A 16,173-nucleotide genomic window follows, 5' to 3' on the forward strand; every position below is an offset into this window, starting at 1 on the left:
GCCAAAAGCGGTACAAAAGGGGGTGGTGATGGACGGAGCATCTGAATCAATCAAACACTCACACCCAGTCAAAAGATCTGGGTTTAATCCATCACCGTTCTTTAGCCCACTCTGCCACCCCAGTTCAGACATGGCTATATGCAAATCAGTCTGACCCTGTGCCTCATGGGAACAGTCCAGCCCGAACTGCCAAGCCATGTCTTCCCTGGACCGGAAACAAGCTTCCGAGGACCAGTTTCTGGCATTCCAGCCGTCTTCAGCCCGGCTTGCTTGAATCCAGTGGCAAAGTGAGCAAGGGACTCACGTCTGAGCATACCCTGCCACACTTATGGCGGCCAAAAGCGGTACAAAAGGGGGTGGTGATGGACGGAGCATCTAAATCAATCAAACACTCACACCCAGTCAAAAGATCTGGGTTTAATCCATCACCGTTCTTTAGCCCACTCTGCCACCCCAGTTCAGACATGGCTATATGCAAATCAGTCTGACCCTGTGCCTCATGGGAACAGTTCAGCCCGAACTGCCAAGCCATGTCTTCCCTGGACCGGAAACAAGCTTCCGAGGACAGGTTTCTGGCATTCCAGCCGTCTTCAGCCCGGCTTGCTTGAATCCAGGCCCAGATCCTTGTACTGGGGTGAATGTATGACATTGTTCTACATTCTGTCCATCAACTGTGTTTTTTGCAATTTTCACCCCGAGTGGGCTGGGTATGCTCAGACGTGAGTCCCAGGCTCTCCACACCACTGGAGTCAAGCTATCCAGGCTGATGAAGGCTGATAGCCAGAAACCGGTCCTTGGATGCTTGATTCCGGTCTGGAAAAGACATGGCTTGGTAGTTCGGACTGGACTGTTCCCATGAGGCACAGGGTCAGAGCTGATTTGCATATAGTCAGTGTCTAACCCGTGGTGGTGTGGAGTGCAAAAAAAGATGGACTTAGGCCCAGATCCTTGTACTGGGGTGAATGTATGACATTATTCTACATTCTGTCCATCAACTGTGTTTTTTGCAATTTTCACCGGGAGTTGAAGTCCGGCATGTAGAAAGAAACCCAGCCGTTCCCCTCACAGCGCGACACCAGAAATACTGGCCGTTCCCCTTACGGCGTCCAAGGTAAGCAAGTGTTGCACGTCCCGTGTTTGTGTAGTGTTTAAGGGTAGTATTGTAGTGTTTTTGTGGTGTAGTGTTTTAGAGTTTAGGGTAGTGTTGTAGTGTTTATGTAGTGTTTTAGGGTTTAGGATACTGTTGTAGTGTTTGTGTAGTGTAGTGTATTAGGGTTTAGGGTAGTGTTGTAGTGTTTGTGTAGTGTGGTGTTTTACGGTAGAGTCGAGGGAGTCATGCAGGGTTGTGTAGTGTTATTGTAAGGAGAGGACTAGGGGTCGCGGGAGGGTTGTGTAGGGGTAGGGTAGTCACCTTGCAAACTTTAACCACAAGTATAGCTTTGCCACGCATGCCTTTGCGTTTTAATGGCATGCGTGATAAAGGCATAAAAGTTTGCGATGTAATGGCTTGCCGGAGTCATTGACATTGTGTAGTAACACCCGCGTTGTAATGGCATGCGTATTATTAGTATGCGATGTAATGATATACATCCGAGAGTAAATTAGAGTGACATAGAGAGTGCAGTGGTACAGAGTAGAGTGGGGCAGAGTGTGGTGGTACAGAGTAGAGTGGCACAGAGTGCTGTGGCAATGAGTGTAGTGGTCCACAGTACAGAAGAGTAGTGTAGAGTACAATGGCAGAGTAGAGTGGTGCAGAGAAGAGCAGAGTGGTGTAGAGTGCAGTTTCGTAGAGTACAGTGATGTAGTGTGTTGTTACAACTTGTTCTAATTTTTTGTAACAATTCAAAAGTACTGTGGAACTTTCTCAATACTTTCAAGAAAGTGCTGTGGTTCTTCGTACACTTTAAAAAAAAAAAATATATATATATATATATATATATATAAATCAATAAAAATAATTTTCACTACCTCTACATAGCTTGCTAAACTGGCTCATGTCTTCCTATACATTTGAAGAACACTAATAATCTAGATTTCACATTAAAACCCAGAACAAAGACAAAGTGTGGTCTAACAAATATGGCTTCCTTTTTATTTTGTAAAGGCTTTCATTATTGTCATGTACAGTGGTATACCGCGAAGGTACCACAGTATACCTTGGGCCACTATATCACTAGGTTTTTGTCCCTTATAACTTAAAAAACTACTGAACCAATTCAGATCATAAAACAAAAAAAAAACCTTTCCACACCATAATATATATTTCCGCCAAATTTCATGTAAATCCATTCAGTCATTGTGTAATTACATCTGTCTAAAAGTCTATAGAAAATGCGATTTAGGTTTCGCCTGCACAACGCTTGTGCTGTGCTTGTGAAATCTATTGTATTAAATATCAATCTTAAAAGTGGCTTACGTCCCGCCTTTTCTTTTCATTAATGTGTGTGCTTGCCACTTACTTTTACTCCATTTCTATTGGTTGTAGCATACCATTTCCTGTTGTTCTGTAGGTCTTCTTAGTATCAGTGTCCCAAGGCTGAAGTACTCCTTTCCATCCACTTGATCGTCTCTGTTATTATAGTTACAAGCGAGCTCAATCCTTTTGGCAGAATTACTTTCAGCAGCAGCAGGATCTTGCTGCGAGTGCCAAGGAAGGCTGCTTCACACCTTTATTATGCTGCTTTTTTCGATCTACTTCTTGGTGACTGTGCTGCTTACAGAATTTATATTTAACATTTCTTTTATTTGGTGTGAGTTTTTCGCATATTTTTATATTTGGTAAGATTAAGCGATTTGCTTACAGGATGTTGAGCTGATGCCAAGACTCGAACCTGGTTCCACATTTCTAAACTCAGCAGCTCTGGCCCAGCTCTAAAGTCAGCAGCTCTGACCGCAATGCCACATCCTCTCCCCTCTCGCTGAGCCCTGCTTTCTACAGCTGTTTGAATGGAGTGCTTTCAGCCAATCAAGAAGAGGAGTAGCAAGGAAGCCACGTGCCCTAAATACACACCGTTTGACCGCATCATAGGATGCCCATTTTTTTCAGTGGATCTGCAAATTACCAAACCAATTGCCTAAAAAGTAAACATTATATTTTTTTCAATGACTTTAAGGCATTTATAATATCTATCCCCAAGTCAAGACAAGACTTCTACAATGGCTTCTGCAATTGCTTCTACAATTGCTACAGCTGGCGACTTTCAGACCTTAAAACCTCGGAGCTTTGGCATCATGTGCATTTGAGAAAATTAATTTACAGCTTTGTCCCGTTTCGAAATGCACTTTGTGTGAGCAACATCCATCAGCAAGGGCTTTTTCTTCTTGCTTCCTCCATTGTCTTTGCTTCCTTGTCCTTGGTGCGTGTACTCCTCTCACCCTAACCCATCCATGGCCTCCTTTCCCCCTCCTTCCAAGATGGAACTCAACCCTTTTGGCAGATTTGCTTTCAGCATCATCAGATCTTGCTGTGAGTGCCAAGGAAGGCTGCATTACACCTGTATTATGCAGTGCTCCTTCGAACAAAATCAAACCTCTTTCAAACTGTTTAATATTTACCCAGTTGACCCAAGCTGTTACACAACACTAAAAACCAAGAGATACCACTGCAAAACTCCATAAACAGCATTTTTTTTTAAAATAACAATTTACAGTCTGCAACAAGTAGTTTGATTTCACTACATTTTCTGTGCTTTGTAGTGTGAGGGAGAGGTAATTGTTATGGGCTTATAATTGGTTCAATTCTCATGCTTGCAGTTTAGTAAAATGCACTTTGTACTTTACATGAACACCAGCTGCATTAAACATTAATTTTTTATAGATGCTGGGAGGCTAAATGGCTTACCCACAATCACAGGATGTTGAGCCAACGCCACGACTTGCCCCGTGGTCCCTAGATCTGAAGTCAGCAGCTCTGACTGTTACACAACATCCTCTTTTCGTCTTGTTCTTGTGATTTTTGGGACAGAGCCAAGACCACAGAATTACCTCCAGAAGCTCACTGAGCACTTAACCTCTTCACTTGTGCTGCTTGCTTGCATTTCCTAACAACCACTCCTTACGTGTGCATCTGCAGGCCGTCTCTCTCCTACCTGTGTCTTGCAGCCTCCTCCTGGGTCACACCCCATTCCTTTCCCCTCATTTTATTTATTTCTGTTTCCACAGACACAGCTCCCACCTTTTTGACATAATTCGCCCCATCCAATAAAGTAATCTTGGGGTCTTTTAAATCGTTTCCCTTCAGACTACTGGGATGAACATTTAGAACCAGATGTACAATGTATTTTACCGGTCACAAACGGCTCATTGGTCCCTTTGCGACCGATAAAATGCATTTTCCAATGTACCACCTCTATTTTGGGAGTCGGTAACCTATTACCGACTCACAAAACGGGGATTGTGAGTCACTATTAGGAAGGGGTGTGTAAAGGGTGTCCCTTCCTAATAGCAAGACACACTGGTATGTATGAATGTTTTGAGACCAGGAATGCGGTCGCAAAAAATTCTCAGTTTACCACCAATTTCAAATTGGTGGAAAGTGATTCGCAAACAAGGAGGGGTCCCCTTTGTGAATGGGGGTGTCAACATTTTTTCAGAGCAGGCAGTGGTCCCAAGGACCACTGTCCACTGTAAAAAAATATGATGAAAAATGTAAATTTTTTTTGTAAATGCATCTTGTTTCCTTCTAAGGAAAACAGGCTGCATTAAAAAAAGCTGCTTTTATAAAAAAAAAAAAAAGTTAGTCCCAGATCCCAGCAGGCCACCATCCCGGTGAGTGCCGGCCATTCCTAACGATTCACAAATTACGACCGGCTTCACGAATATTAGTGAGGCAGGTCCCTTGAGACCCATTTGAGAATCAAAAACAGTGTCTGAGACACTGTTGTACATCAGGTTTCGCGACTCGCAAATTGAAAGTTGCTTTAAATCACAATTTGCACGTCGCAAAACACGGTGGTCATACAGGTGGCCCCCTTGGCACGACTCAACATTTATCACTGAAAGATGTCTTTCCATTCAGAGCAAGGCCCAGCCAGCGACACGCGGCACAGTCTCATCTAATCTCTGTCCCCGTCCTCATGTACATTCACACTAAGGAGCCAGGGGCTGACATGAGCTGCCAATTGATCTAAGAAACAGGTAATCACTGCACTCTGTAAACATGGCGAACCATGGGGTCTGGTAAATGCTGTGTAATGTCAGACAAGCCAAGGGTACTCATATAAAACAACATTTTGGAGCTTGCAATACAACCAGGCTTATGATTTTAAGTATTTTCTTTCATTTCTATTGTATTTATTGTTTCTGTGTAGCACCAGTACAACCAGACTGGTGCTTCAGTGTGTTCCTGGGACAGCCATTAACATTTTGAGATGTAAATCGGCCAACACACAGCTATTAACATTTGGGGCCAGATGTAGGTAATACCGATTTACCTACTCTTAAATACCGAATCATACCGATTCGGTATTTAAGTGTAGGTAAATAGTAAGGAGGCAGATGTAGGTAATTCCGATTTCACAATTACCGATTCTGTAGGATTCGGTATTTACCGATTCTGTAAATACCGAATCGGTATTTCCCATTGATTCCTATGGGCCTTGAAGCCCATAGGAATCAATGGGAAATACGATTCTGTATTTACAGAATCGGTAAATACCGAATCCTGGCAGGGGGAATGGGGTGTCACTTTGACACCCTGTAGCACCCCAATTGCAGGCTTGTGTGCCATGTGGCACACATACATGCCCTAAGGGCATATCTGTGTGTCACATGGCATAGGTGTACATGCACAGATGTGCATGTACACTGGAATTCGGTATTTTACCACCCAATAGGATTGGGTGGTAAAATAAGAATTCCTAAGGGCCAGTGGCACTGCAAACTGTGCCACCTACATATGGATTTACAGAATCGGTATATTTACCGATTCGGAAAAATACCGAAACGGTAAATTTACAGAATCTGTAAATATACCGATTCTGTAAATTCCGAGCCACCTACATGTCAAAAGCCAAATACCGTTCGTTACCGATCGGTATTTGGCTACCTACATCTGGCCCTAAGTGCTGTAAATGGGTTCTCTGTAAGATTGTGAGGTGATATCCTGGCAAAGTTTAAAATCTGCTGCGTGCGCTAGGAGAATTTACAAAATATTAGGATTAATATCTGTTGGATACAAAAGGCCCATTTTTCATTAAATCTGCATGTGCTGTAACAGCAGAGAAGCCGGACACCACTCTTGGGTGGTTGACAAAGCATGGAAGAGACGGTGCAATGGCTCATTTGAAAACCATGGTCTCTGCCACCCCTCCTTCCAAGTCGGAACTCAATCCTTTTGGCAGATTTACTTTCAGCAGCAGCAGGATCTTGCTGCAAATGCCAAGGAAGGCTGCTTGACACCTTTATCATGCAGTGCTCCTTCAAACCAAATCACACCTCTTTCAAACTATTTACTGTTTACCCAGTAGACAGGAGCTGTTGCACAGTGCTAAAAAACCCAAAATACCACTGCAAAACTCCACAAACAGCCAGTCTTTGTTTAAAAAACACACAATTACCAGCCTGCAGCAAGTGGTTTGATTTCACCACATTTTCTGTGGTTTGTCGTGTGAGGGAGGGGTAATTGTTTTGTATTTATAATGACTTAAATTCTCATACTTACAGTTTAGTCAAATGTACTTTGCACTTTACATGAGCACCAGTTATATTACACAATCATTTTTTGTAGTCAGGGAGAGATTAAATGATTTTCCCAGAATCATAGGATGCTGAGCCGATGCAGAGACGTGAACTGTGGTCCCTAGTTCCAAAGTCGGCAGCGCTGACTTCTACATTACATCCTCTTATTGTCTCTTTGGGGTGTTTTCTGGGACGGAGCCAAGAGCACAGAATTCCCTTCAGAAGCTCACTTAACCTCTTCACTTGTGTTGCTGTTTTGCATTTCCTAACAAGCACTCCTAATGAGTGCACCTGCAGGCCATGTCTTTCCTCCCCATGTCTTGCGGCCTCCTCCCGGTCACACCTCATTGCTTCCCCCCTGGTTTTATTTTCTTCTGTTTGCACAGATACCACTCCCATCGTTTTGACAATATTTGCCGCCATCCAATAAACTACTCTCACGTTCTTTTTAATCATTTCCCTTCAGACTACAGGGATGAACATTAAGGGCCTGATTGCGATGTCGGTTGGAAAGCCTCCGACCGACAGTCAGATTCCCCTAAACCGCGTTGGAACCCATCGCCCGACTCGGTCGGAAACAACACCGACCAACCAGTTACGATGCTCGCGGTCAAAAAGGGAACAGTTCTGTTATTCTTAATCAGTTCCGAACTGCATTTGGAGAATCCAAGTTGGTTGGAGCCGATTCGTACAGCTCTATGGACAGCGTTTCTGACCGGCCGATTATGATGTCAGATCTCAACGCCTTTCAGACTCGGTCTGTCTAACATGAAAAGGCTGTTGGAAACTGAATTTGGGGTCCCCAACTGGCCCACCTTCATCCAGACACCTCTGGTTGGGGCCTGTGGGGGTACCCAAGGGACCCCCTCCTGTAAAACCATCCACAGTGTGGCTGGCACCATGGTGTGCCCGTGCCAGAGTGCAAGATTTTCCATAGACACCTATTTTCCCCATAGGAGCATGTGTTGTCGGTTGGAACACAGACTCTCATTGAAGTCAATCGGAGTCCTTCTAAACGAGGTTCGGAAGCATCATAGTTGGTTGGGCAGAACCACCAACCGTGATTTGGTAGGAACCAAATCCAACAAGGAGTCGGGCGGTTTAGTTTCTGACATCGTACTGAAGCCCTAAATCTTCTGTGCAGAGGCACACAAGGGACCCTGTGGTATGACTCAGCATTTATCGTAACAGATTTCTTTCCAGTCAGAGCAAAGCGCAGCCAGCGACACACTTCACAGTCTCGCCTAATCTTGGTCGCCAGCTTCTTCTGCATTCACACTGTACTTAGCAGGTTTTTTTTCTTCTTTTTCCTCCCCCTTTTGTATAAGCCCCCTGCTTTATACTACCACCATTAACAGCACAATATATTGCCTTTGTCAATATACAGGTCATAACACTTTACCAGAGATTCAGTAACTTATATTGCACAACTACTCACCAAGCTACAACTTACAACAAAAAACAGCGTATTATTAATCACATAGGCAAAACCTATTGCATTTACCAATGCGTAGTCTTCTTGCTTCCTCGTCGTTGGTGCTAGCTCTCCTTTTACTCTCACCTCTCAATGGCCTCTGCTCCCCCTCCTTCCAAGATGGAACTCAACCCTTTAGGCAGATTTGCTTTCAGCAGCGGCAGGATCTTGCTGCAAGTGCTAAGGAAGGCTGCTTTCCACCTGTATTATGCAGTACTCCTTTGAAGCAAATCCCACCTCTTTCAAACTGTTTACCCAGTTCACTCGAGTTGGTACACAGCACTAAAACGCACGATATACCACTGCAAAACTCCACAACAAGCATGTAGTTATTTAGAAAAAATAGACACATTTAAGCCGGCAGCAAGTAGTTTGATTTCACCACATTTTCTGTGGGTTATCATGTGAGAGAGAGGAAATTGATATGCTTTTATAATGAGTTAAATTCTCATGTTTTCAGTTCAGTAAAATGTACTTTGCACTTTAAATAAGCAACAGTTACATTACACATTCATTTTTTCAGTTGCAGGGAGCTTAAATGCCTTGCCCAGAATCATAGGATGCAGAGACTTGAACTGTAGTCGCCAGCTACGAAGTCAGCAGCTCTGGCTGCTACACCGCACCCACTTATCGTCTCTTTAGTCTGTTGTCTGGGGTAGAGTTAAGAGCACAAAATTCCCTCCAGAAGCTCACTTAGCCTCTTCACTTGTGTTGCTTCTTTGAATTTCCTAACAAGTACTCCTTACAAGTGCACCTGCAGGCCGTCTCCCTCCTGACTGTTTCTTGCAACCTCCTCCGGGGTCGCACCTCTTTTCTTCCCCCTTTCACTTTATTTATTTCTGTTTCCACAGATACATCTCCCATTCTTTTGACATCATTCGCCGCTAACCACAGCGGTGGCTCCTCCATTAGGGCAGAGGGGTGTCGCCCCTCTGCTTCTCGCACTGCGAGAAAGAAGTGCCCGGTTGTAGAAAATTCCCTCCCCATAGGCGCCCGGCTGGGCACCGTCCCCACCAATCACAACACTGCCATTGCAGTGTTGTGATTGGTTTTGGGGAGGGAGGCTGCCAGAGGAAAACGCAGACCCAGCCAGGAGCAGCAGGAAAATGCAGGACCCGACCAGGAGCTGAGACGACGCTTGACCTGGGGGAAGGTACGTTTATTTATTGTATTTACACCCCTCCCCCTTTCCCTCACGCAAACCGCGTGACCCCCCGCACCCATCATGCCGGCCGCGACTGTGCCTACAACATCCGAGGAGAATCTGGAAACCTGAAGCCAGCGGCGGCTCCTCACTTATGTTATGTTATCCTGCATTTCAAAAGCGCACAGCTACTCAGAGTATCCCGGCACTGTGTCGCCCCACTGCTTTCTCGCAGTGCGAGAGGCAGAAACATAAAATGTTGAAACTACCATTTTATGTTTCTGCTTCTCGCACTGCAAGAAAGAAGAAGTGCCTGGTTGGGAGCAGACGGGTCTGCTGGAAAGCAGGGGAGGCATGGCTAGCCCAATGCTGTGGGCCCTGACTATTTGGTCGGCCCTCTGAGGCCAACCAAACCAGTCAATGTGCACTCTACTTTTTCTCTATGTAGGCTGCATGCAGTGTACATAGAGAAAATGGCCTCCCCACAGGCGCCTGGCTGGGCGTCATCCCCACCAATCACAAAACTGCCATTGCAGCATTGTGATTATCTTAGGGGAAGGGAGGGAGGTTGCCTGTGGAAAATGCAGACCCGGCCAGGAGCTGAGATGGCACGTGACCCGGAGGAAGGTAAGTTTTTTTTAATTGTAATTTAACCTGTCCCGCTTCGAACCCATGTGACCACCCCACCCGCTCGTCATGCCAGCCCCAACTGGGCCTACAACATGTGAGCAGAATCTGGAAAGCTGAAGCGAGGTGGGATGTAGAACGTGTGTGTCATGCTAACAAGGCCTTCGTTTTACACATGACCGAACACGAAAGCGCCCTGCCTCACATGGCGAGGTCGTACATTTATCACCAATTACTCAGTTCCCTTTGAGGACCCTCGTTATACGAACTGTCTGTGCCCGTATATAAGCATTGCTTGTTACATAGGAGGGACCTAAGCGAGTGTATTTATGTACCTTGGCAGGAACATGCTGTTTGTGTGCGTCACCAATGGTGGTTAATGATTTAAGTCCGATTGTACCCCAGGCCAAAACTCCCTAAAATAAATATGAATATCCGAGCTTAGCAGTGCTTTCTTGCAGAACACGCCACTGAGTACACTGAAATGTTCTCCATAACCAGCAGCGTCTTCAGTGCACTATGTAGGCGGTGGGTGTGTGGCCAGAGGAGTGGCTGGTGTGTGAGTGGTCAGCGTGTGCTAACTTGTGAATGCAGCAGCAATGCCAGGGTTTAGTGGGAGGTCAGTAGATGTAAAGTTTATTAGGGTGCAGGGACTGCATGAGGACGTGTGTTGTTTCCGTGTGTGGTAACTCCACCAGTAGAAACGATAGCATAGGAATCCTTTGGTGTTACATGCAGGCATTTTTTACACAGAGTACTACCTGAAATGTATTCATATTTTTGGCGTTTCTTGCTTGAAAACAGAACATTAATTTAAGGAAATAGTGTCATCAAATTGATAGACAGCACTGCACAGTCAACGAATGTATTTATTGTACAGTTAAAACCATTACAAGCGTATCAGTGTGTTCAAAGGTTAATATGGGCAAATGATAACATCAGCATTTGCAAAGATTGTCCTCTATAGCTCACAAAAATTGGCAATTTCTTAAATGATAAATAATTCGATCATATTGCTTATTAACCTTCCTGCTTTCTCAAATTTGCTAGAAAATGCACCATTTGTCCTCTCTTTTTTCAAAATATTGTTCTGGCTCGCTCGCTATGCTCGCTCGCCGCATTGCAGTATGACAATAATTTTACGCCATACCGCTTTCAAATGTCACCAACCGCCACTACCTATCCAATAAACGAATCTCTGGGCAGTATTAAATTGTTGCCCTTCAGGCTACAGGGATGAACATTAAGACCTCTGTCCAGAGGCACACAAGGGATCTCCGTAGCATGACTCAGCATTTATTGCTGTGAGATGTCTTTCCAGTCAGAGCAAGACGCAGTCAGTGACACAGGCGCAGTCTCACCTAATTCCGATCCCCAGCCTCATGTGCATTCGTACTGTACTTATTGGGTACATGTTTTTCATTTCTTTGTCGTTTCCCATTTGCCTAATCTCCTGCTGTATAATATCACCAGTAGCAGCACAATATATTGCCTTTCTCAATATGCAAGTCATAACACCTTGATGGAGTTTCAGTAACTTATATTGCACAATTACTCACCATGCTACAACGTACAACAAAAAACAGCTTATTATTAATCACATAAGCGAAACCTTTTGCATTTACCAATGCTTGTTTTCTTTGTATTCCCTTAACTCAGTGGTTCCCAAAGTGTGCGCCACGGCACCCCGGTGCGCCGTGATGAGGATGTGGATCGTGGAAATTGCAGCCGAAATTCCTCCCCCTCCTTTGTTCACACACTACGCATTCTCAAAGCACAGTCTTACACCTCAACTTGTTATCATCATCTCTCCATCCATCTTTAACTCCTTTCAATATTGCAATACAGTGAGCAGGGTTTGCCTCGTTCTTCAAGGAATTTAGTATTGTGCCGCATATAAATAAATGAAATGGAAGTAAGGAAAACAAAATAAAAGCTGGAGGAACGATGCAACAGCAAGATAACACCAAGCTGCTGTTGCACCGATTCTGAACGCTGACCGCTCACAGTAAGTCATGGCTAGTTGCCTAGGTCAATGATTTCATTTTTTATTACATAATGTAAGAACAAACAATAAGTTTCTGGAGATTATCTTGTTCACTTGATGGGTTTTTCCAAAATCTAATGCTGTGATGCAAGCCGGAATGCATTTAACGCTTTGTACGCTTTGAGCAATATTTCTGCCTAATGAAGTGATATTTTAGGGTGTCAGGTTTATTCTTTTTTCCAAATCCGAAGAGTCCACAATTTTTGGTTTAGCAAAAAGATAGATTAATGGAGTGCTGATGGAGTATCTCTCTTGATAAAGTCGACGAGTAGCAGCAAAGAAGTGTGAGCATTAATAGGGATATGCATTGCTATTGCTTTTGCTTAAGATTGTGGTTTCTTGAAATGGCTGTGTGTTTCTGAGCAGAGTGAAGTGGTTGAAGTCCCCATTGTTAAAATCCATGTATGATTGTGGCACTTTGTGCAAAGTTGACATAGTAAACGGGTCAGCGTGCACTAAGATCTCGAGATATTTACCTACGGGTTGTGTCAGAGTAGAAGACACTGAGTAAGTTGTCTGATGTGTTGTGGTGTTGGTCGTGAACATCGTCGACAACACCTTAGTAAGGGTTCTCTTTGCATGTTAGCTGTAAACGATTTGTATGGCTAATCTCAGGTGCACAGGTAATAACTATATCAATTAAGGGTGAAATCCTGCTGGTCGAGATTTCACTTGAAGCGAATGAGTGTAGAAAATATTAGTTACCTTGTGAGAGAGAATTTACTTTAGTGGAGCAATTTTATTTGTTGCTTTAATTGAATAGTCATTTTGCTTAGAGAAAAACGTGCAGGAGGAGATTGTGAAGGGGGTGAGCTGCTGCGAGGAGCAAGATTGAAGTCACAAAGTGTTGCACTGTGATTGGTTGGTTGGTGCAAAGTCGTGCTAGGATTGGTTTACTACGTCATAAGAGTCACACTGTCATTTGTTGAGGTTGTTTAATACGTGAATTTTGAGAGAGTAAAATTTTCTGGAGTTATGGAAATCATTTGTGAATATAGAATTGAATAAAAATGAAATTCTTCAAGTCATTGCAGAAATGAATAATGAAAGATGAGACCATATCTGTCAAAGCAAAGGCAAAAGCACCACTTGAGGGTATGCCAGGATACACTGTTATGATGGACAGAGGATTAGATCCTTGTCTGTGACTTGAGTTTTGGCATAAAATCACTGAGAAAGATGAGGCTTTACAGTTCCCTTGCTATGGAACATTACATTTGAGGATTTTAGAAAATGTAAGGAAAAAAAATGTACGAAATGAAAGATCCTGTTAGAGCCACTATAACTGAAGCTTCAAATACCTAGGAGTATATTTCTCATCAGAAAGACAAAGAGAACATGCCGAAATCGTAGTATTTCAGAAACCAGGTAGACCCCCAGAGAGACACGACTCATATCGCCCCATTTCATTACTCAATATTGAGGCTAAAGTCCTGGCTAGGGCCCTAGCGAATCGTTTATCAGCGCATATAACTGACCTAGTGCATCCGGACCAGGCCGGATTCATGCCTCATAGAGCGACGCGGCATAACATTCGACGCGCACAGGCGGCGATTGACGCTATGGGAGCCACAGGAGAGCGGGCGGCGCTGTTGCTGGCTGACATTAACAAAGCCTTTGACTCCGTCAGCTGGGCATACCTTTTTGCACTTTTGCCCCGTCTCAATCTAGGCCCGGTTTTCCTGTCCTATATCAGGCTACTATACACGGACATTACGGCCTCGGTGCGGGTTGCAGGGGCGGTGTCGGAGACGTTTCAAATTGGACGAGGGACCCGACAGGGATGCCCGCTCTCCCCCTATCTATTCGCTCTACTTATGGAGCCGTTGGCTGCCTGGGTGCGTGTGGATGCGCAAATGCGGGGCTTTGTATGGAACGACAGCTTATCGGATAGGATTGCGCTTTACGCGGACGATGTCCATTTCTTTCTTACCGATCTGCAGCGCTCGGGACCGCGCGTACTAGAAATTATGCGAATCTTTGGGGACATCTCGGGCCTATATTTGAACCTGCGTAAATCTACCCTCTGGGTGCTGAGTGGAGACACCGCAACGGATCCCTGGACGTCGGGGCTACAGATGGCTACGCATGGCCTGAAATATCTGGGGGTGTTCCTGTCGGAGTCAGCAAGCATTGCCTGGGAACGCAACATAGTGCCCGTTTGGGACCGAGTTCAGACCGATGTCAAAGCTTGGTCTCGGATGCCCCTCTCTATATTTGGCAGATCTGCAATTTTTAAGATGGTCGCACTCCCGCGTCTCCTCTACCAATTGCAGAATCATCCCTATCCAATTGCACCCCGGTGGTTCCGACAGGTCAATTCGATCTTGGGCTGCTTTCTATGGGCTGGGGGGACGCCCAGAGTAGCACTACGTACGTGCTTCTTGTCCACTTACTGCGGAGGCCTGGCCACCTCGGATCTACTGTCCTATTACCAAGCCGCTCATCTGCTTATCCTGAACGAATGGTGGTATGGCGACGGCGGGGATCCGGCCTATGCCCTGGAACGCACATTGATGGGCGACAATACGCTCCACACAGTCCTCTACTCGGCCCGCTTGCGCCGGACGCTGCCGAGGGTCACGAGACTCGTTTTTGCTGTATGGCGACAGGCTTTGCGCCGCATGGGCTGGTGGGGTCGACTGACCGCTGAGACGCCGCTATGGCATAACGGCCTGTTACCCGAATTGTCGGCCTTATCAGGATTTGACGGCTGGGATGCGATCGGAATTTCACAACTAGGACATGTGATGTCAGGGACGACGCTCAAGTCCTTTCAGGCACTCAGCACCGAATTTAATATGCCCCAGTCCCAATTTTTTCGGTATTTACAACTCCGACACGCACTAATGCCCAGTATTACCAACATAGATTCGCTTCCCGAATTTAGTCCCATTGAGGCTAAAGTCTTTATGGGTGATCTGGGGGATAAGAAAGTCTCTCGTATATATCAGACGATGGTCACTCATTGCTCCTCCACCCTACTTCCGTTAAAGACGACTTGGGAAGCCGATGTTGGCCCCCTCGATGAAGATGACTGGAGGGAAGCTCTGGAATCCCCTAAGGGGGCAGCCATTGCCATGCGGTTTAGACTGATCCAATTCAAAATTCTCCATGGGCCTACTACACCCGTGAGCGTCTGTGGAAGGCAGGATTGATTGGATTCCCGGAATGTTTGCGCTGCGGAAACGCGGTGGGCACTTTACTCCACACGATATGGTTGTGCCCTAGGCTGGTGGGCTTCTGGAAGGGTGTGTGGGGCTGCCTGTCTGAAGTACTGAGTTGGACTCTTCCTCGCACTCATCGTCTGGGCCTACTCCACATCTTGGAGGGGGTTGGTGGAAACATATATAAACGTCACCTGTTGCTCCTGGGACTGGTGGTGGCCAAGAGGGACCTAGCTCGGGCTTGGAAGGATGTGAGGGCCCCCCCCTTGTGTGCATGGAGAGCCGGAATGGACTTTTGCATGGGCCTGGAGCGACCGATCTTTGAAGCACGAGGATGCCCTCGCAAACATTTAAAGGTATGGAAGAGGTGGGCTGATTATAGGGGATTGACACTGGACCCCCCGGCAGACCTGGAGGAAGATCTTTAGTCCCCTGATATTTGCAAGTCCTGGCAATACGCCACGAGTATCATATCACGGTTACACACCGAAGCTATCTGTACACACGTGCACGGGGGTAGGGTGGGACACAGGGGTGGAGGTGGGAGGGTTGGGTAGTTGGGGTTAGTAGGGGTAGGGGAGGGTATAGCTGGATTCTTTTATAATTGCTTTCTATTGACTATTTGATTGGACGCTTGGTCCTGTGCTGCAACTGTACCACAATGCTTGGTGGTGTTCTCCTGAATGTGGGGAGCCACACGTATTACTTGCCTGCTCCTACAAATAAAATTTGTTGTGAAAAAAAAAAAAAAAAAAGAAAGACAAAGAGAGATACCAAGGGAGGCATAGGAGAACTATGGACCATTACACAGAAGCTAGATGGGATGCTGAGCAGAAAATGTGTAGAGCAAATGTAATACACGGAACACCAATGTATCCAGTGTTAGAGGTTGAGGAAGATGCAAAGAACAAGAGAAGAGAGAAAAAGAAACATTTTGAGACTGATACAATTAGTTTAAGGAGAGAAAAAGAGCATGACATAGATGATGAGCTTTTGAATGATTTAATGATGAATCGTCCACCACCTTATAATGAGA

At 45.3% G+C, this 16,173-nt stretch overlaps 1 protein-coding gene across 1 annotated transcript in view; it reads right to left on the reverse strand.

Moving 5' to 3' along the window:
- Nucleotides 1–16,173, reverse strand: part of LOC144792825 (glutathione hydrolase-like YwrD proenzyme) — a 564,131-nt gene that overhangs the window by 455,559 nt on the left and 92,399 nt on the right. The gene's annotated exons all lie outside the window — the stretch shown is intronic.

This window comes from Lissotriton helveticus, chromosome 11 (assembly GCF_964261635.1).
Source record: "Lissotriton helveticus chromosome 11, aLisHel1.1, whole genome shotgun sequence".
Classification (NCBI taxonomy): Eukaryota; Metazoa; Chordata; class Amphibia; order Caudata; family Salamandridae; genus Lissotriton; species Lissotriton helveticus.